At 49.6% G+C, this 22,052-nt stretch overlaps 1 non-coding gene across 1 annotated transcript; it reads right to left on the bottom strand.

Moving 5' to 3' along the window:
* Positions 1 to 750: 750 nt before the first annotated feature.
* TRNAS-UGA (transfer RNA serine (anticodon UGA)) lies at positions 751 to 833 on the bottom strand. The gene has a single exon. It is a non-coding gene; the product is annotated as a tRNA-Ser (tRNA).
* Positions 834 to 22,052: the final 21,219 nt, after the last annotated feature.

Raw genomic sequence — 22,052 nt, 5'->3', positions numbered from 1 at the left:
CTTGCAGTTCACCGATGTCCACGAGCTTCTTCATTGACTCGACGTCCTTGAAAGTGGCGGCCCACACGTGGTTCATGCGATACGCCCCCAAGGCGACAACATCGGGGAGGAGCAACCGCTGAGACAGGGCATAACGAAAATCTTCAACCTTGTAGGGCCGACCGCTTACGTCGGCGTGCAAAAACAATGTATTTAACATCAACCGACTTGTAGGTAGACTAAGCAGAACGACCTGGTATTCATTTTCCCTCGCCGAAGACGTGTTTCCGCGGCCGAGCGTGGCCGCAATCGCCACTCCGTTCGAGCACATGATAACACATCCGTACGCTGTCACGGCCGGAAGTGAAATCCCTCGGCCACGACTGGAGCAACGGCATCAACTCCTATTTCACTCGGTACATAGTCGACTATGTCGAGAAGAGAAAAAGAAAACGAGGAAACGCTGTCGGCAGGGATCGAACCTTCGTGGGAAGAACCCAATGGTTTTAAAGATCATCGCTTTAACCACTCGGCCACAACTGTGGCAATGACGTCAACTCCTATTTCACTCTTAACATAGTCGACTATGTCGAGAAAAGAAAAAAAAACGAGAAACGCAGTTGGCAGCGTTCGAACCTGCGCGGGAAGAGCCCAATGGTTTTCAAGACCATCGACTTCACCACACGGCCGCGACTGCTGCGACGGCGTCAACTCCTATTTCACTCTGAACATAGTCGACTATGTCGAGAAGAGAAAAAGAAAACGAGGAAACGCAGTCGGTAGGGTTCGAACCTGCGCGGGAAGAACCCAACGGTTTTTCAAGACTATCGCCTTCACCACTCGGCCACGACTGCTGCGACGGCGTCAACTCCTATTTTACTCTGAACATTGTCGACTATGTCGAGAAGAGAAAAAGAAACTGAGGAAACGCAGTCGGCAGGGTTTGACTCTGCGAGAGAAGAGCCCAATCGTTTTCAAGACTATCGCTTTCACGACTCGGCCACTACTTTTTTTATTCTTTATTACCTAGTTTTGGTAATCACGCATAGAACTCAAAAGACACAAAAAAATTATGCAATGTAGAATATACACAGAAAGTATCTTTAGTCCACGTCAAGTTAAGTTAAGATTCGGGCATAGTCACTAGATGTTCTATGCGTGGGAGCCATTGGGGTGGCTAGGGTGCAGCTTTAAGAAAAGAGAGAAACCAGTCAATGTTCTCGCGAAAATATGCTCGGGTGGGTCGCGCATCTTTGTCAAAATGATAGCCCGCCATTCTCGCTCTCCACAAAGAGTGGAGGGCCAGGAGCATGATTGCGTCATAGGGTACCCCGTATTCGTTTTCAACTTTCAGGAACCTGATTACATAGCGGTCCAAAGGAAGGTCTTTTTAATAGCTCCCTGCAGCACGTTTCAAAAATACACGCCCTTCCAACAATGCAAGAAGACGTGGTCAATTGCTTCGGGTGCCTTATAAATTCCGCAATAGGATCCCCATGGGCCACATGGGGATCCTATGGGAAAACTTTTTTCCTATGGGAAAACGTAAAAGTTTTCCACATGGGAAAACTTTTACGGGTAATGTGCCCGAGTGCAGCTTAAGGAATGTTTTGGTTCCTAGCTGCACAGGCATCTTTTTGACCCTTTTTAAAACGTTGCTTCCTGGTCCTCCACTGTACATAGCCCGATAATGCGGCACTGGGAACACAATATCACATAAAGCAAAATAATGTTCTTTTCTTTTTTACACTCCACAGATACTGTACAGTAAATCTGACTGAAGAAATTAAACACTAGACACCACTTCTCTATAAAACCCACTGATCGTTCCTGCACAACCTCCGGTCGTCACAACATATTCAGAGAGACATCTGCTGATGCGCAATTGACACATGGTACGCAAGAATGGATTAGTCAGGTCTTTAAAAAACAAAAAGCTGTTCACAAGTTTCTTCAAAAACAAGTGCCCAAGACCAAGGCCCCCGTCTTTAACCCGTCTGAACAAGTTGGTGCTGCTGCGTCATTCCCACTGGGAAGCCCACACAAATATGGCGAAGATCCGGTGTAGCTTCTACACATTAGTTTGCGAGCAGTTCAGCACTTGCAGCACGTACCAAAGCTTGCTCATAAAGAACAGGTTGCAGACGGTGGCTCTGAAAAAGATTGACGAACTCGCCCCCTTCACTTCTCGGCTTTTTCCTGCGTATCTTTGACTTGATCTTGCCAACACTGGGTACTGTCTCAATACGCGTCCAGCGGGACGCCCAAGTACTTGCCCGGAACTGTCACCCAGGGAACATTTGCAAAGTGGTCGGGTTTCGTGTGCCATGATTCGTGCTCGAGCCCGAGTCACTTGGACCAATTAACTCCGCTTCCTGTGACAAGGCTAAAATCATGAACTGTGTCTACAGCCCGTTTTATGCTTATTTTCACGTCATCAGCTTAAGCAAGCAACTTGACTTCTGATGATTGTAGCCGGAAGTCATTTATACGAGTGTCTTTGAGAATGGTAGAGCACTAGGTTTCGATATACACGCAAAATAACAAGGAGTTTAGGGGGCAGCCCTGGCGAACCGAACGTTGCATATTGATGGGGGGCCCCAGAGTCTTAATTACTATCAATCTTATTGTGCAGTTTTGGTACGCCAGGGCCACTCCATCACAAATAACAGAACCAACATTAGCATGGTTTAAAACAGTAAACAACAAGCTATGATCCGCATAGTCAAATGCCTTTTCGAAATGTATTTTTAAAATGACAACACGTTCATCTGAGTAATCACCACACTCGAGAACGCTGCGAGCTTTATGGATATTTAGGACAATCGATTGGCCTTTGATGCCACATGTTCGGTGTGGCACAGCGATGTCCTTGATAACCATCTGCACTCTTCCGGCCAATACAATCATATAAATTTTGTACTCGACATTTGTGATAGCTATGGGTCGATATGCCATTACTGATCTCAGTTTATGGACATCTTCTGTTTTTGGAATCAGCACTGTGTGAGATCACTGGTATGATGCAGGCAACATATTTACTTTATACGCTTCATTAATTATGACTGTCAAAAGAGGGATGATTTTGTCTTTGAACTCTGTAAAAAGCGGCAGTGAAACCGTCTGGTCCCAGCGACTTTCTCGGGTTTAACTTATTTTTGGCTTCCTCTACCTCGGCAACTGTGATTTTAAATTCCAAAATCTTTTTTTCTGTCATCGTCAAGACGGGGTAAGACAGGCAAAAGTTTTCTCTTGAAGGTATCACAGTCGGTCACGTGGAATGCGAACAGCTTCCTATAGTGTTTCGTAAAGGTTGTCGTGATACCGTGTGTGTCTGTTGCTACGGAACCACCCCAGTCTATTTCTCGTATCTGGTTCTTTTCGGCACGTGATTTTTCCAGTCAAAGTGCGCCTTTGGACGGTGTTTCGCCAGCTGTGGCATCTTCCGCCCTTGCTCTCATGAACGCACCCCGATAACGCTGTTCGTCCATCAGTTCTAACTTTTGTTTTATTTTTATGATGTCATCATTCCATTTACCGGGGGCTTGGCATTCTTGCTTTATTAACTGCTGGGAAGCGCTTTCAATTCTGTCTCTTTTCTTTTCAAAGCGAATGCGCGTGGCCCTGTCAGTGGCTTTTAATTTTAAATTTCTTTACAGATTTCCCACTGCTGCTGGGTATGCAGGCTTTTGCCGGCGTCTATATTACTAATTGCCTCCCTTACATAACAATTAAATTCTTCGTCTTTGAGAAGTTTGCTGTTTAATTTCCAGCTGTCCCACGAGAAAGAATTGGTTTGCTTAATAGTTCGAACAGAGCACTGGACGATTAATTTGTGGGGTTTAACGTCCCAAAACCACCATATGATTATAAGAGACGCCGTAGTGGAGGGTTCCGGCAATTTTGACCACCTGGGGTTCTTTAACCACTGGACGAAGCAGTGATCCGAAAATGACAACGGGCACTACTTCATAACAGGAACAGTGTGGAAGGATGTCAATCGATACGTAAATGCGATCGAGTCTCGCATGGCTTCAGCCCTCGAATGCGTGTACTTCAGTGCACTTTTGCATTTAACTAATTCGGCGTCATCCTCAAGGTCTCAGTTCTCGACGATCCACGACAACACAGCCGTGCACTTTTCTCTGCAACTTCCAGTGCTCGTCTTGTCGCGTGCGCTTAGAACGCAGTTAAAATCACCCAATACTATTAACTGCTTTCCTTCACATAGCTGTTGTTCTAGGCCGTGAAAGAACAAGGCCCATTCTTCCAGCTTGTTGGGTGCGTACATGCACACGACCCGCCACTCGGAGTTGTTCAGAGTAAAGTCGAGCGAAGCACATCGGCCAGCCAAACAAGAAAAATGGGCATTCACCTGAAGCCCCGGCAGCCTCTTAACAAAAAGTATGCAGCCAGCCGATGTACCCACTGCATGGCTAACAACTATAAAAAACCAAGACGCAAAACGTTGCACCATGCTGCTGGTTTCTTCATCGCTGTCGACTTTCGTTTCTTGCACCGCTAGGATGTCTATATCCTTTTCCGTTACTAGTCTGTAAAGCTGGCTTTGCTTCCTTTTCGCTGCCAGACCCCTAACAATAATGGTAGCGACTTTGAACGGAAAGACAGGCGCCATTTTAACGAAAGGAAGAGGGACCTGCAGCCTGGCGCTTACCTTTTGCGTCTAGCACAAGGCTAGACGGCGCCATCGCTGGCATAGCCGTCCGGCGGAACTGCGGGGACTTGTCCCGCGTTCTCCACATTGCCGACTCGCGTGTCGGCGGTCAGGTTCGGGCATGGCCAAAGGGTAGGCCGCCGTACTTGGGCAGTTTTGGCGGCAGGTTCCTCGACACCTGACACTGTCGTCTCCGCACCACCATTGCACGCCTGGGGGTGGGGCCGCTTCGGAGCGGCCACGCTGTTCGATGAAAGTGCGCCGCTCTTCTCATGCTGGTGCTCGTTCAGACTTCTACGCCCACCAGCTTGGTGGGCTACTGAGCTCTCCGCGGCCTTCTCCGTCTCCTCGGGAGTCGCAGTGGAGTTGCCCGACGTTCTTACGGGCGTTGCTGAGGCAACCTTCCCGGTGTCATCTCCCGAAAATAAAGGTGGAGCTTGCATTGCTGCCAGGCTTTCCTTTGTCCGAGATGATTCACCGGGAGCTGGGCTGGCCCCCGAAACCCCCCCACTCGAAGAGTCACGGCCGGCAAGCAATGACGATTCCCGTGGTCCTCCTGCCTGGTCGTCTCGCCAGTTCCCTGGGCAACATCTTCAGCCTCGACGACGTCCATAAGCTCGTCGTGTTCGTCTGCCCTGAGGAACCCGGTTGCCGACGCGTAAGCGCGAACGCATTCCGCATCCGCATATCCATAATGCCGGCACTTCGAGCACCGGGGCACCCTGCAATCTCGGCGTACATAGCCCGTGCCGTGGCAACGCAAACACTGCATCGCCCGCCCGGGAACGATGACAAGGTCCAGTTCGCCGGCGACACGCACCTTGTGGAGCAGGTCATTCCCCTTCATTCCCGGTTTTAGCTTTAGGAGGGCGCTTCTCGCGGTCGAGCCCTCCTCTTTCATGCCTTGAAAATGTAACGTTCTCGCGTCACTTCAGTGACGTTGCCGAACGTGGCGAAGGCTGTCCTAATGTTTTCATCTTGGACGCCGTAGCGTATCCAATTCAGGCGGAACTTGACTTGTTGATCCTTGGGATCAATAAATATGCACCGGCAGCCCTTTCTCTTTAATTCTTTCAGCCCGGCCAGTTTCTTGGTCACGTCTCCGCTGGTGAGGGTGACTGCCCAGACGTGATTTATCTGGTACACTCCTAAGGCGACGACGTTGGGTAGCACACCAGCCATCGCGAGGGCGTCTCTGAAGTCCTCAAACCTGTAGGGACGTTCACGCATATCACCATGCAAAAATAACGTGTTCAGTACAACACGGCCAGTGGGCAACGTAGGCAGCATGATCTCGTAGTCTTTCTCTTCAGTGCCATCGAACCTGTTTCCGCGGCCGGTACGAGCGCTATTGCCGCTCCGTCGGAGCACATGACTCTGCGACCGTTCGCTTGCGCTGCCGGAAGAAGAATGACCACTCGTCCACGACTGCGGCGACGGCGTCAACTCCTATATCGCTCCTAACATAGTCGACCATGTCGAGAAGAGAAAAAAGAAAACTAGGAATTGCAGTCGGCAGGGTTTGAACCTGCGCGGGAAAAACCCAATGGTCTTCAAGACCATCGCCTTAACCACTCCGCCGCGACGGCGGTTTTTTTATTTATTACCTGTTCTCGGTACATAACATACAACACAAACAACACTGATAGTAAAAGCACTCCATGAACCATGTACATACGATGACATTGAGTCAACCAGCGTGGTGCTGGTATCGTCGGATCGAAATTCTGGTAACGTGACCAGTGGCTCTACTCTTGAGAGCCAGTCGGGTGGTTCCGGTACCACTTTGTGAAGCTCAACAAATCAATGGACGCTCTCTCGGAAGTAGGCTCGAGCAGGCCGTGCATTTTTATCAAAATTATAGCCTGCCATTCTTGAACGCCACAACGAGTGGAGGCCCATGAGCATAATTGCGTCGAATGGCAGCCCATCTTCTTTTTCTACACTCAAGAAATGAATCCCATGTGGTTTCAATGGGAATTCTTTCGTTAGAGCCCTTTGCAGCACATCTCAAAAATAGACCCCTTCCCAGCAATGTAAAAACACATGGTCTATGGTTTCTGGGATCTTGCAAATTAGGCAATCTGTGTCTCAAGGCAAACAGCATCCTTTTCCCTCCAAAAAAGTTATCAAAGGCAATGTACCAGTTTGAAACTTAAAGAAAATTGTGTTTGCTCGAGGCTGCACATACTTTTTCTTCACTCTCTTCAAAACGTTTGTGCCTGGGAATTTGCCTTACAATGACCTGTATAACGACACAGAAAAGGCGATATCGCATAAAACAAAATACAGTTTTTTTCGTTTAACAATCGAAAGGTATTCTCTACAAAAACGTACACCTAAAAATCTCATACTAGACACTATTTCTTTGTAATAGCCCCCCATCCCTCCTACACACTATTCTGTGGACACAACATATTGCGGCAGATGTCTGCCTAGTCTCAATTGACATAGGCTGCTCAGGAAGGGATTGGTGACATCTCAGAAAAAAAACAAGAACCGATTAACTGGCTGCCGTAGAAATAGGTGACCCAACCCAAGCCCTCTATCTTTTACTCTTCGGAACAGATTAGTAGGGCTGTAGCATTGCCATCCTAAGGCCCACAAAAAGACGGCAAACATTATGTGGAACTTTTGCACATTCCTCCTTGAACATTGTACTACCTGCATGACATACCACAGCTTGCTTATAAAGAATAGGTTGCAAACGGTGGCTCTGGCAAAAATCGACAACACCCCTCCTTTCCACGTCTCCGCTTTTTCCTGTGTATCCTTAATTTGGCCCTTCCAAAACTGGTCACTGTCGCAATATGCGCCAAGCGGGACGCCTAAGTACTTGCCTGAGATCATTGCCCAGGGCACGTTAGCGAAGTGGTCTGGCTTCGTTGGCAATGATCCATGCCAGAGCCCTAAACATTTTGACCAGTTAACACCGCTCCCAGTAGCTTGACTGAAAGCGCGCACAATACCAACAGCCCGTTTAATACTGTCATGATCCCTTGAGAAAATTGCTACATCATCTGCATACGCTAGCAGCTTGACTTTGGTTGCCTGTAAATCAAAACCGTGAATTCCTTTGTCGTTGATTATTTTCAAGCACAGTGTTTCTATATATATATATATGTATATATATATATATATATATATATATATATATATATACAAAGGGGTGACGGAGCAACCCTGACGAACCAAACGCTGTACGTTAATGGGGGCCCCCAGATTCTTATTCACAATCAACCTCGTCGTGCAGTCCCGGTACGCCAGGGCCACTGCGTCGCAAATAACAGAACCGACGTTAACATGATTTAACACAGAAAACAAAATTTGGTGATCAATACAATCAAAGGCTTTTTCTAGATCGATCTGTAATTTGGCAACTTCTTTATCGCAATAATCACAGAAATCTAAAACGCTGCGTGCCTTATGAATATTTAAAGCGATAGAGCGCCCTTTGATGCCACACGTTTGGTGAGGCCCCACGATGTCCTTTATCACTGCCTGTAATTTTCGAGCTAATACTTTCACGTAGATTTTATAGTCTACGTTTGTTAGGGCTCTAGGACGATACGCTGAGACAGCTTTCAGTTTACATGTATCCTCTGTTTTCGGTATAAGAACCATATGGGAGGTCCTGTATGATGGCGGCAAGGAATTTAAATTATAGGCTTCATTATATATTACTGTCAAAATACGGCTAATTTCGTGCTTAAAGTCTTTATAAAAGGCGGCTGTGAAACCGTCTGAACCAGGTGACTTCCCTGGGTTTAATTTGTCTATGGCGGCCTCTACTTCGGTCACAGTTATTGCGCGCTCCAAATTCTCTTTTCTTTCGTCATCCAGACGAGGTAACAACGGCAGAATTTCATTCTGAAATCTAGCTGAATTTGCAGTGCAATGTGAACAACTCGCGATAATGGTCGGTGAAAGCTCTTGTGATGCCTTCAGGATCAGTTAATACGGTGCCGCCTCGCTCTATTTCGTGTACGCAGTTTCTTTCTGCGCGGGCTTTTTCCAAGCCTAGAGCGCGTTTCGACGGCATTTCACCAGCTGCAGTGTCCTCCGCCCTTGCCCTAACCAATGCGCCTCGATAACGCTCTTCATCCAGTTGCTCTAACTTTAGTTTTACTTTGCTAATATCTTCGCTCCACTTTCCCGGGGCTCGGCACTCATGCATGAGTAGCTTGTCGAGTAACACCCTCAACTTATTCTTTTTTGCCTCGTACCGAATGCTCGTTGCCCTGTTTATTGCTTTAAGTTTAAGCTTTTCTTTGCAAAGTTCCCACTGTTGCCATAGGTGAATATTTTCGCTGGGCTTTATTTTACCTATTTCTTCCTTCACTTCCGTATTATAAATGTCCTCCTGCAGGGGTTTATCGTTCAATTTCCACAGTTCCTATAAGAATGACTTACTTCGCTTCGTCATATCGATAGAGGAGAGGACTAGACAGTGATCGGTAAAAGACACAGGGATGACATCATAACTAGTTCATTCTGGTAGGATGTTGACGGAGACGTAAATGCGGTCAAGTCTTGCATGGCTAGGGCCTTCAAAACGCGTGTACGTGACTGCACTTGTGCCTCTAATACACTCCGCTACATCCTCGAGGTCCCATTTTGCGACAACACTAGTCAAGAGGTCGGTAGTGTTATCTCTGTAACCCCGAGTGATCCTTTTGTCGTGCACGCTCAGGACGCAATTAAAGTCGCCCAGCATTACTAATTTCTTTCTCACACAGAGCTGTTGCTCAAGGCCAATAAAAAACTGTGCCCTTTCTTCAACCCTGTTGGGCGCGTACACGCACACGACCCGCCACTCAGTGTTATTCAGAGCAAAGTCAGGAACAGCATATCGACCCGCTTCACACGAAAAATGGGCGATCAATTTAAGCCCAGGCAACTTTTTAACAGAAAGTACGCAGCCAGCCGATGTGCCCACCGCGTGGCTAACTACAACAAAAAAACCTTGACGCAAACAGTCGCACCATGCGGCCGGTCTCTGCTTCGCCATCGACTTTCGTATCCTGTACCACAAACACGTCAAAGTCGCGCCCCGTTCCGAGACGGTAAAGATGGCTTTGTTTTTGTTTACCCGCCAGTTCTCTCACGTTAAGGTTGGCGACGTTCAACAGAAAAGCAGGCGCCATTTTGAAGATAAAGAAGGAGACCGGCAGCATTGCGCACACACTTCGCGTCTAGCCCATGGCTACACCCTACCATCGCCGGCTGTGTCGTCCGGCAGAGCTGTTGACAGCCCGACTGGCTCGACGTTGCCGCCGTGCTTATCAGCCGGAATGTTGGGACGTGTTCGAATAGACGGTCGCCGTCCTTGCAAAGTCTTTTCTGGTGGTTCCTCGGTTCCAGGCGTGGTTGTTTCAGCACTCTTATTGCTGCTAGCCGGGGGGTGGGGACGTTTGGGAGCCGCGGCGACGTTGGTCGGTGTTTGAACGCCACTATTCTCAAGCGGTAGCTCGTTGGCATCTTTGCGCTCGCCGACCTTGCGCGCTGGTGAGCTTTCGGGGGCTTTCACCGTCACCAGCAATGACGTGCTTGAGTCGCCCGCCGCTCTTGGGAGGGTTGGTGTGTCAGCCTTACCCGTTTCGACTTCTAAAGCAGCAGGCAGAACCTTTGCCGCCGGTTGGTTGACAGACACTGCCGAGTCACCTTGCGCTTCTTGGTCCGCCGGTGCGTTCCTTTCTGGCGCTTCACCACAGGAAGGCGCCAGCGGGTCTCGAGTTCCGGCCGCCTTTGTGGTCTCGTTGGTGCCTCGAGCCGCCTCCTCTACCTCGACGACATCCATCATTTCCACCCAGTCGTCCGCCTTCGTTTTTCCTGTCCCCGACGCGTAGGTGCGGGCGCAGTCCGCGTCGGCATGCCCATAACGACGGCACTTGGAGCACCGGAGCACCTTGCAGTCTCGGCGGACGTGTCCCATGCCATGACATCGTAGGCACTGCATGGCTCGTCCGGGATCCACAGCGAGAGCCAACTCTCCTGCAACTCGGAATTGGTAGGGAAGGTCGTCCACTTTGTATCCGAGCTTCAACTTCAGCCGAGCGGTTCTTGTGGTTGAGCCCTTTTCCTTCATACCTTGGACCTGCCAACGCTCTCAAGTCACCTCGGTTACGTTTCCAAAGGCCGCAAAAGCCGTGCGAATATTGCCACTTGGCCGCTAGTTACAGCGAGCTTAAGCCATGGCTGCCCACGAGAATGGAAGACGATGTTCTGGGACAGCGCGTGCTCTAGCTAGTTGTTGATTATTGAAGTAGCCATCTTTCCAGTTTTCAGTGCGTCTCCCCGCTGGCTGAGTTCTTCTTAGTTGAAGACCTTTTGTAGCACGTGACAACTGGTCGATGTTCCAAACGCCTCCAGGTAGCCCTGTACCTGCTGTGACAACACCTGTCCACCGCTCAAGCCGAAGACTCCGAGGACTACCTCCTGAGCGTGGACCTCTTCTCGAGATGACGTCTATTACACCCCCGAACGCTACGGAAGTCGCTGCTGCCTCCAACGCACAGGAAAGCGCTGCCGCCACGCATCATACGCTGTGGAAGCCACGTGTGCCGAAGGTGCTCCACGGTTCCGTCTTGGAGGATGTCGAAGACTGGCTGGCCCAGTTCGAACGGGTTTTGGATTACAATGGTGTGACTGACTTTGACAAAATGAGGAACGTGTATTTCAGCTTGGAGAACAGTGCTCGTACTTGGTACAAAAACCGTGAGCCTTTTCCCTCGTGGAGCGTCTTTCGTCGATACCTGCTGGCAAGTTGGGCCAATCTTGATCGCCGCGAACTAGCTGAGCGAGCGATTCAGTCGTGCCTCCAAATTCCTAATGAAAGCGTCATTATGCACGTCGAGGACATTACGAGCCTCTTTCGTCGAGCTGACCCCGACATGGCAGAAGAAAACAAAGTCCATCATTTAATGCGAGGAGTGAAGGAGAAGCTTTTCGCTGGCCTCGTTCGCTGTCCCCCAAAGGCCGTGGCGGAATTTTTGACCAAATCCACAACCATGGAACAAGTGCTGCAGCAGCGCTCAACTGTGTACGACCAGAAAGTGAGTGCTGCTTCGTCAATACATCAGATCGGAGGTGCAGCAAGCAACACCAACGCCGAGTCTCTTTGCGATCTCACTCGATCGGTGGTGCGCGACGAACTGCAAAATATTCAGTGCTAGTCCCAACCGACTGCAGGGTCAATTTTCAGCCTTTCAGAAACGAAGTACGACAGGCTCTCCAAGTAAAACCTTCCAGCTATGTCCCGCCTGTCCCGGTGGAGCCGCATCGTGCATCATACGCAGAAGCTGTAAGCCGATATATTCCTGCTTCACCGCGCTTCGTTAATCCTAGGCCTCAGGATGCACTTCCTTTGCTGCAGCCAATTCAGCACTTAGAAAATCGACAGCCGCTACCCAGAAAATTCGACGTATGGCGCACACCGGACAGACGACCACTGTCTTACCACTGTGGTGAAGCTGGAGATGTGTACCGTGAATGTCCCTATCGTCGCCTCGGAATACAGGGTTTTGCCGTCGACGCACCACGGCCGAGATTTGGCGAAAGACCAAAAGCTATTGAAGATTACCTCTCACAGCAGCGCATGTCAGTGCGGCGGCAGTCGCGGTCCCCATCCCAAAAGCGATCTTCTCCAAATTTTCGGAGCCTCCAAGGAGTGGCGCCGGTGCGCTCGCGAAGCCCTAGGCGCGAAAGCTAACGACAGCAACCTTCGGGAGCGAGACTGCTGACACTCGACGCAAGCAAGGCGTCCCAACGACGCAAGCATAGACACGGAGCGATTCCCCGACGACAGCGACGAAAGCAAGAAGCAGATTTTCTCTGGATATACATATGGTAGTCGACGGTCACCACGACGTTCGTGCATTGTTGGACACAGATGCGGACTACTCGATCATAAGCGGGAAACTAGCAGCGCATATAAGGAAAGTTTTAACGCCTTGGTACAAAGCACAAATTTGTACTGCTGGCGGGCCCATAGTAACCCCAATCGGCATATGCAGTATCTGAGTGAGCATTCGGGGACGTACGTTTTTCGCCAGCTGCCTCGTACTTCGTGACTGTTCCCGAGACCTAATCCACGGAGTCGACTTTTTGCGGGAGCACGGCACTATTATCGATCTTCGAGAGCGTACCGTGACGTTTTCGACAGATGGATCCTCCGACAAACCTGACGACATCCGTGACAACCCGCTTGGCGTTTCTGCCGACAGCATCACGTTGCCTCCGCGTTCAAGCGTCCTAGTTGATGTGGTGTCTCACAAGTTACGGGATGGTGAGGTTGTCGCGGAAGGCAACTTGACGCTTTTGTTCGCGCTAGGTGTCTGCGTTGCAAGCAGCCTCCTCACGCTTTATGACGGACACTCTGCCCTACTTGTGACTAATTTCAGTAACGAGTACCGGCACCTGTTTCGTGACACCACCATTGCTTTCGCCTACCCTAACGCAGACGTTTCTGAATGCTTCGCATCTACATCAGCCAACGACGGGCTTCGACCAACACCAAGCGACGTGACTTCACTACTTGGAAAAGTTGATGTCAACGCGACCCTCTTGGAATAACAACAGACCAAGCTACGTGAACTGCTATATCAATTTAAAGAGTGCTTTGCGTCCACCTCGAAGGTTCGTCAGACACCGATCACCAAACACCAAATAATTACGTATAACGACGCCTCGCCCATAAAACAACACCCTTACCGCGTTTCGGCAAAGGAACGTGACGTTATATATGCCCAAGTCAAAAAGATGTTGCAAGATGACATTATTCAATTTTCGAAAAGTGCCTGGTCATCTCCGGTCATGCTCATAAAGAAAAAAGATGGATTGCTGCGCTTCTGCGTGGACTACAGGAAACTTAACAGCGTGACTAAAAAAGACGTTTATACACTGCCTCGCATCAACGATTCCCTCGACATACTGCGGTGGGCCAAGTATTTTTCATTGATAGACTGAAAAAGTGGCTACTGGCTGATCAAAGTTGAACAAGTTCGTGAAAAAACTGCCTTCGTTACACCGGATGGCCTATATGAATTCAAAGTGCTTCCCTTTGACCTCTTTTCTGCACCTGCGACATTCCAGAGAATGATGGACACTGTTCTTACCGGTCTAAAGTGGCACACGCGCTCAGTTTACCTCGATGATGATTTCGTGTTTTCTGCCAGCTTTGAGAAGCATCTGAAGCGCCTGCAGAATGTGCTGGAAGTGCTCCGTTCTGCTAATCTAACACTGAAGCCAGAAAAAATGCCACTTTGGTTACAAAAAACTTAAGTTTCTCGGTCATGTTGTCAGTGCGAATGGTATTCGACCAGACCCAGACAAAAGTACCGCCGTGGCCTCGTTTCTTGTTTTACGTGATAAGAAGGCAGTGCGTCGTCTTCTATGGCTCTGCGCGTACTATCACCGCTTTATAGCCAATTTTTCTAGGATTGCTGAACCGCTCACTCGACTTACTCGTGGAGATGTTCCATTCGTCTGGGAGGAAGAACAAGACGCAGCTTGTTCTGATCTGCGGGAGAGTTTGCAGACACCACCAGTCCTCGCTCACTTTGACCAAGACGCTGATACTGAAATTCATACTGACGCCAGCAACGTGGGTCTTGGTGCTGTCCTCGTACAACAACAAGAGGGCACAGAGCGAGTGATAGCGTACGCTATCTGCACTCTTCCCCGCGCTGAGATCAACTACTCCCCGTCAGAGAAAGAGTGCCTCGATGTTGTATGGGTCATGATGAAAATTAGGCCTTAATTTACGGACGCCACATCAAGGTATTGACCGATCATCATTCGTTGTGATGGTAAGCCAACCTACGGGACCCGTGTGGGCGATTGGCACGATGGAGTCCGTCTGCAGAAATACGATTTCGTGATCGCTTACAAATCGGGCCGCAAGCACAAAGATTCTGATTCATTATCCCGTGCACCTGTTGAAGTTTGTGGCCATGACATCGAGGATGACGATTGTTTCCTTGGGGCCCTTACTACAACAGATCTGATTACGCGACACCGTGTGGACGATGAAATTCGCGCAGTTATCAAAAACCTTGAAGGACGCAACTCGTCCATACCTCGATGTATTTCTCGAAGTCTGTCGTCATCCTGTCTGCGAGATGGGGTCTTATATAAGAAAAACTCCTACGGCAATGAGAAAACCTATCTTCTTGTTGTGCCAACTGACGTGCGTGACGACATTCTTCTTGCCTGCCACGATGAGCCCACATCTGGTCAGTTAAGTTCCTCTAGAACTCTCGCTCGAGTTCGACAAGCATACTACTGGCCTAAGCTTTCTGCATCAGATAAGCAATACGTAAAAAGCTGCCGGGAATGACAATGCCGCAAATCCCTGACACAAAAGCCCATGGGGGTTCTTCAACCAATAGAACCACCCAGAGCGCCATTTGATCAAACAGGAATGGATTTACTGGGGCCCTTCCCGCTATCATCTGCCGGCAACAAGTGGATCGTAGTAGCCGCCGACTATTTGACGAAGTACGCCAAAACAAAGGCACTACAACGCGCTACAGCTTCCGACGTCGCCCAATTCTTTATGCACCAGATCGTTCTTCGATATGGCGCCCCATCGTGCGTAATCACAGACACAGGAACAGCATTCACGGCCCAGCTCATTCATGACGTATTCAAGCTCAGCTACACGAACCATCGCAAGACCACGGCATATCATTCGTGGAGCAACGATTTGACAGAGCGACTCAACAAGACCATGGCTGACATGTTATCTATGTACGTAGACGTCCAGCATAAGACCTGGGACCAGGTGCTACCGTACGTCACATTCGCGTACAATACTGCCATCCCGGAAACTACGCGATTCACGCCTTTCCGTCTTGTCTATAAACGTGAGGTCCAGACCATGCTGGCTGCGCTGCTTCCACACAATTGCGATGTTTTGATCACTCCTGATGCTGTGCAGCTTACCCAGTACGCCGAGAAGCACGCCAGTTAGAACGCCTACACATTACGCACCAGCAGGGTACAGACGCATGTCGCTACAACGCTCGCCATCGACAAGTTGAATACCACCCAGGCGATCAAGTTTGAGTGTGGACTCCAGTCCGATGCAAGGAATTCTCAGAAAAACTTCTCAGTCGCTACTTCAGACCATACAAAGTCTTGCGACGCGTGAGCGATGTGAATTACAAGGTAGTCCCTGAAGGCGCCTTCTCGCTACGATGGCGAAGGCACTTCTCGAAGATTGTCTACGTGGTGCGCCTGGAGCCGTACTTCACGCGGTAGTGCGACTGCGCATGAACCATATCGCTGTTTTTGTGTATGCGTGTATTTTCTGTTGGTTCGCCCCGACTTTGCTTTTGAACTTTCCGAGCATCAGAGTGATGCCTTTTTTTTCTCAGAGGTGGAATAATGCCACTTGGCCGCTAGTTACGGCGAGCTTAAGCCATGGCTGCCCGCGAAAATGGAAGACGATGTTCTAGGGCAGCGCGTGCTCTGGCAAGTTGTTGATTATTGAAGCAGCCTTCTTGCCAGATTTCGGCACGTCTCCCCGCCGGCTTAGTTTTTCTTAGTTGAAGACATTTTGTAGAAGGTGACAATATATACGTCTAGGACGCCGTGGAGCAACCAGTGGAGGCGAAGCTTCACTTGCTGGTCCTCTGGGTACAAGATGATACACCGGCGGCCTTTCACTTTAGGTTCCTTAACCGCAGCCAGTTTCTTGGTGGCTTCACTAGTGTTCAAGGTCACCGCCCACACATGGTGAATTTAGTATGTGCCTAAAGTCACGACGTCAGGAAGCACACCAACTGATGCATGGGCATTCCGGAAATCCTCGACTTTGTAAAGCCTCTCACGCACGTCGCCATGCAAAAACAACGTGTTCAGTACATTACCGTCAGTGGCCAACGTAGGCAGCAAGATCTCATAGTCCTTATCATCTTCACCATCGATCCTGATTCCGCGGCACGCACGGGCCACTATCGCCGCTAGGCCGGAGTACATGATTCCACGACCATCCGCTTTCGCTGCCGGAAAAAGAATCAGCCACGAGTGCGGTGACGGCGTCATCTCCTATTTCACTCTGAACATAGTCCTTTATGTAGAAAAGAGAAAAACAAAACAAGGAAACGCAGTAGGCAGGGTTTGAATCTGCGTGGGAAGAACCCAATGGTTTTCAAGGCCATCGCCTTAACCACTCGGCCACGACACCGGCGACTGAGACAACTCCTATTTCACTCTTAACATAGCCATTTATGTCGAGAAGAGAAAATCAAAATGAGGAAACGCAGTCTGCAGCGTTCGAACATGCGCAGGAAAAACCCAATGGTTTTCAAGACCATCGCCTTAACCACTCGGCCACGACTGCGGCGACGGCGTCAACTCCTGTTTCACTCTTAACATAGTCGACTATGTCGAGAAGAGACAAACAAAACGAGGAAACGCAGTCGGCAGAGTTCAAATCTGCGCGGGAAGAACCCAATGGTTTTCAAGACCATCGCCTTAACCACTCCGCCACAAATGCGACGACGGCGTCAACTCCTGTTTCACTCTGAACATAGTAGTTTATGTCGAGAAGAGAAAAACAAAACCAGGAAATGCAGTCGGCAGGGTTTGAATCTGTGCGGGAAGAACCTAATAGTTTTTAAGACCATCGCCCTAACCGCTCGGCCATGACTGCGGCGACGGAGCCACCTGCTATTTCACTCTGAACATAGTCGTTTATGTCGAGAAGAGAAAAACAAAACGAGGAAATGCAGTCTGCCGGGTTCTAACCTGCGTGGGAAGAACCCAATGGTCTTCAAGTCCATCGCTTTAAACACTCTGCCACGACGGCGGCAACGGCGTCATCTGCTATTTCACACTGTTCAGAGGCGTTTATGTCGAGAACAGAAAAATGAAATGAGGAAACGCAGTCGACAGGGTTGAAATCTGCACGGGAAGAAGCCAATGGTTTTCAAGACCATCGCCTTAACCACTCGGCCGCGACTGCGGTGACGGCATCAACTCCTATTTCACTCTGAACATAGTTGTTTATGTCGTGAAGAGAAAAACGAAACGAGAAAACGCAGTCGACAGGGTTTGAATCTGCACGGAAAGAACCCAATGGTTTTCAAGACCATCTGTCACAGAACGAGCGCTCAAAATGGGCGCGCCGCCAAATTCTTGCGATAAGGCGCCGAAGTGACGCCACGAGGTCAACAAAAAAAAGAAAACAAACATCTAAAGGCTCCCCGGGCGCGCGACGCTCTCTCCTCGGAAACGTGGCTTCGCCGATGAACCTCCTCACCCCACAGCGGCAGCCGGGCAAGCACTGGAAATTTCCAGAAAGAAAGGGGTGTGTATGCCGGGTTGAGTCTTCTGTCGGGGACGACCCCCGTACAGTCTCGCGCCTTTCCCCAGCCTTCGCTACGTATCGTGCCGACGAAATGTCGAGAACTTTCTGGAATGTCGCGCGGAAGGTATTTAACCGAGCAGCTGAGATGAGAGATCAGGAGAAGACGGAAGTTAGCGCCAGAGCGCGTAGGGATTCCGCCGTGTAGTCGGCGAAGGTTCTGTCCGTAGTGACAGAGCAGGAGAAGACGGAAGTTAGCGCCAGAGCGCGTAGGGATTCCGCTGTGTAGTCGGCGAAGGTTCTGTCCGTAGTGACAGAGCAGGAGAACACGGAAGTTGGCGCTGGAGCGCGTGGGGATTCCGCCGTGTGGTCGGCGAGGGTTTTGTCCGTGGCGACAAAGCAGGAGAAGAAGAGGATTTCCACCTGAGGGGTGAAGGCTCGAGCTACAGGCAAGAGCGTGTGTCTACCGCTATCGAGCGAAGACGCGTGGCAACAGCTGCGTGTGTGAAGCTGACTTGTTTCCGGCGAAGAAGTTTGAAGCTTGGAGAGTGGCCTATTGAAGACGTGAGGTTTCCTGGAAGAGGGACTTCGAGGACAGCGGCACGACAGCAACGCTGGACTTTGAGTGAGTAATTCTCGAAACAGTATCATCCAGACTTTTGCTCCAAGAACTTTGGACTGGATAGGTTTCCTGTCTCTTAAGTCTTTAAGTGTCTTGGTTGTTCAATGCTTGCGACTGCATTGTAGTGCGTATTGTTGTCTGTGTCCGTTGTTTCGAGTGTGGCTAATTGTACTGTGTAGTACGATGTATGTTTGGTGTTATATTGTACTCAACTCTCGTGGAGAGTGCATTTTTGTGTATTGTTTTCCATCTGCCTATATTGAGAATATAATTTGTTTGTTTAGCAACTCTCGGCTCTGACTTGTTCTTTGGGCCACAGCCGGCGTCCACTGGCGCGCCAAAAAGGACCACTTCTAAATTGTCCACGCTTTCGTGGTGCGGTTCGGGGGGCCGATACTGCGGCCCTTCGAATTAGCTCGGCTATTGCCTCACAAATTACCGGAACCTGTGTGTGACAATTAATCTGGCGTCAGCGACACAAGACCTTTTGGTGCACAGTGTGTCCAAAGAAGTGAGAAAGAGCCTCGAGTTGTTGATAGTGCTATCGGAACGATTTTGTGTGTTGTTCAGTGTTCTCGTTAACGAGTGCAGGAGAGTGTTCCGATAGACTGATTTAAGCAGATACTTTTTGCACGCGGCAAGAATGCATTTGCGAGACACAATGGATCTCGAAAAGTTAGTAGCTCTTGGTGAGAAGATGGGTCTTTCTGGCGTCGAACTACGGAAGTGGTTCACCCAGAAGGAAAAAGAAGAAAAAGAGAGGGTCAAAAAAGAAAAGGCGGCTGAGCTGGAAAAAGAAAGGTTGGCGGTCGAAAGAGCCAAAGCGGAAAAAGAAGCTGAGTTGGAGAGAGAGAGGTTGGCAGCTGAGAGGGCCAAGGAAGAAAAAGCAGCTGAGTTGGAGAGAGAGAAGTTGGCAGCCGAGAGGGCGAAAGAAGAAAGAGAAGCGGAGATGGCTGAAAGGGAACGGCAGCGGCAACACGAAATGAAACTCGAGCGCCTCCGTTTGCAACAGCGAAGTGAAACTCCCGTCCAAACTAGAGTTGAAAGCAGCGAACGGGAAGATCATGGTTTCCGCTTGAAGCCAAGCAAGCTGCTTGTAGCGTTCGATGAAAAGGACGACCTTGACGCGTACCTTCACCGATTTGAGACGATTGCGAGGAGCCAGAATATGCCGGAACATCAATGGGCAATTGCTTTGAGTACTTGCTTGAGTGGTGAAGCGCTCAGTGCGTACGGTAGGCTGACGCCGACCGATGCAGCCAACTATGCCAAGGTGAAAGCTGCTTTGCTGAAGCGATTTAGTAGTACTGTGGAAGGATTCCGGGACAGATTTGGGACAGGAAAGCCAGCTGATGGTGAGACGGCTACGCAGTATGCCGCCAGACTTTGCCATTGTTTCGACAGATGGATTGAACTTTCAGGGACAGCGCAGGAGTACGATGAACTTAGAGAGCTCCTGATTAGAGAACAATTTCTTACTAGTTGCCACCCAAGCCTGTCGCTGTACTTGAAAGAGAGGAAGGCTGAGTCACTTGAAGGAATGCTTGAATTGGCTGATCAATTCTTAGAAGCGCAAGGTGGAACTAATTTGGCCAAGGTCAAGAAGGATTGTCCCGATGATTCAAAGAAATTGGCTCCTGAAGAAAAGAAGCGTGCACCAGAGAGCATTCCGCGATGTTTTCTGTGCAACCGAGTGGGTCATCGCGCGAAAAACTGTCGAACGATCTTTACGAGCCCTATGGCAGTAAAATGTTTCAAGTGTGGTCAGACTGGGCACAAAGCAGACGCATGTCGAAACGGAGCGAGTCAAACTCACCAGGTATCCTGTGTGCTAGCAGCACCGAAATCCGATGATAATGCCGTCACCGACGGATTTGTAGAGTTGAAAAATGGCGAGAAAATTCCTATTGTGGGTGCTGTAATGTCAAAACAGCCAACCGGTGTCACAAAGGGAATGCCAGCGCTGCCTAGAAAGGTTGCGGGCAAGAAGATTACGGTTCTAAGAGACACTGGTAGCTCCACGGTTATCGTGCGAAGAAATTTGGTACGGGAAAGTGAGTTAACAGGCAAAACGAAACTGGTTTGCCTAATTGACCGTACGGTTCGGATGCTTCCCGAAGCCGAAATTGAGGTTGAAACCCCGTACTTCAGCGGGAAGGTTACTGCTTTATGCATGACGACCCCCCTGTACGATCTTGTCATCGGAAACATCGACGGGGCGCGTGGACCGAATGATCCGGAATGTTTGGGAGAAGACCCTAAGATAGAGCCTTCGCCAACCCAGCGACCGCGAGATACAATGGAGGAGCATCCCGTGACGGATCTCACTCGAGCCCAAGGTGAAGCCGCGGTGCTTGAGACCATGAATGATAAGATGATCGTGTTGAATGAGTTCACGTGCTGGGCAGCTGGACGTACGTCGGCAGGACCCCAACCGACCGACAGTGTAATGGTGACGGAGTTGGCCAGCCAAGCCCAATGCCGTGACATGAACGAGCTGGTAAATAAACAGACAGGACCCGCTGAACGTTACGACCGGTAACGGTGTCGGAAGTGACAACGATGGCTGAGACGCCGCCTCAGATATCGTCGTTGGAAAGGGCTCGCCGAAAAAGAACATGGAAACACAAGAAAAGATCGAGCGAGCACCGCAAGAAAGGGCGCAAGCGCCGCTTGGAATGCACTGGATTGGTGTCCAGGTCGAATCTGAATGTGTTTGGCAGTGCTGAGTGCCATATGTTGTGTTAATGTTGTGTATCCTTTGTCACAAGTGTCGAAGTGTCTGTGCTGTGATGTGATGTATAGTGTTGTATAATTGTTGTAAAGACAGAACTTTGTACGTTTGTATTGTTTGGAATGTGTGATGAAGCGTTGTACTCATGTACCTGCGGTTATATTTTATGTGTGTGAGATTGAATTGTAACGTCCAATTGTATTGAGTGATATATTGTGAATGTGACGTGTCATGAGTGAAGCACTATGTTACAGTCTTTGAGAGTGTGTGGTGACTGTTCGCGCTCGTTTGTGTGGTTTTGAATATTATGAGATAATATTCTTAAAGTGGGGGGCAGTGTCACAGAACGAGCGCTCAAATTGGGCGCGCTGCCAAATTCTTGTGATAACGCGCCGAAGTGACGCCGCAAGGTCAACAAAAAAAAAAGAAAACAAACATCTAAAGGTTCCCCGGGCGCGCGACGCTCTCCCCTCGGAAGCGTGGCTTCGCCGATGAACTTCCTCACCCCACAGCGGCAGCCGGGCAAGCACTGGAAATTTCCAGAAAGAAAGGGGCGTGTATGCCGGGTTGAGTCATCTGTCGGGGACGGCCCCCGTACAGTCTCGCGCCTCTCCCCAGCCTTCGCTACGTATCACGCCGACGAAATGACGAGAACTTTCTGGAATGTCGCGCGGAAGGTATTCAACCGAGCAGCCGAGATAAGAGATCAGGAGAAGACGGAAGTTAG

The sequence above is a fragment of the Rhipicephalus microplus genome, chromosome X, assembly GCF_043290135.1.
Source record: "Rhipicephalus microplus isolate Deutch F79 chromosome X, USDA_Rmic, whole genome shotgun sequence".
Lineage (NCBI taxonomy): Eukaryota > Metazoa > Arthropoda > Arachnida > Ixodida > Ixodidae > Rhipicephalus > Rhipicephalus microplus.
The sequence above is the reverse complement of the archived record's forward strand: the minus strand, read 5'-3'. Positions and strand labels throughout refer to the sequence as shown.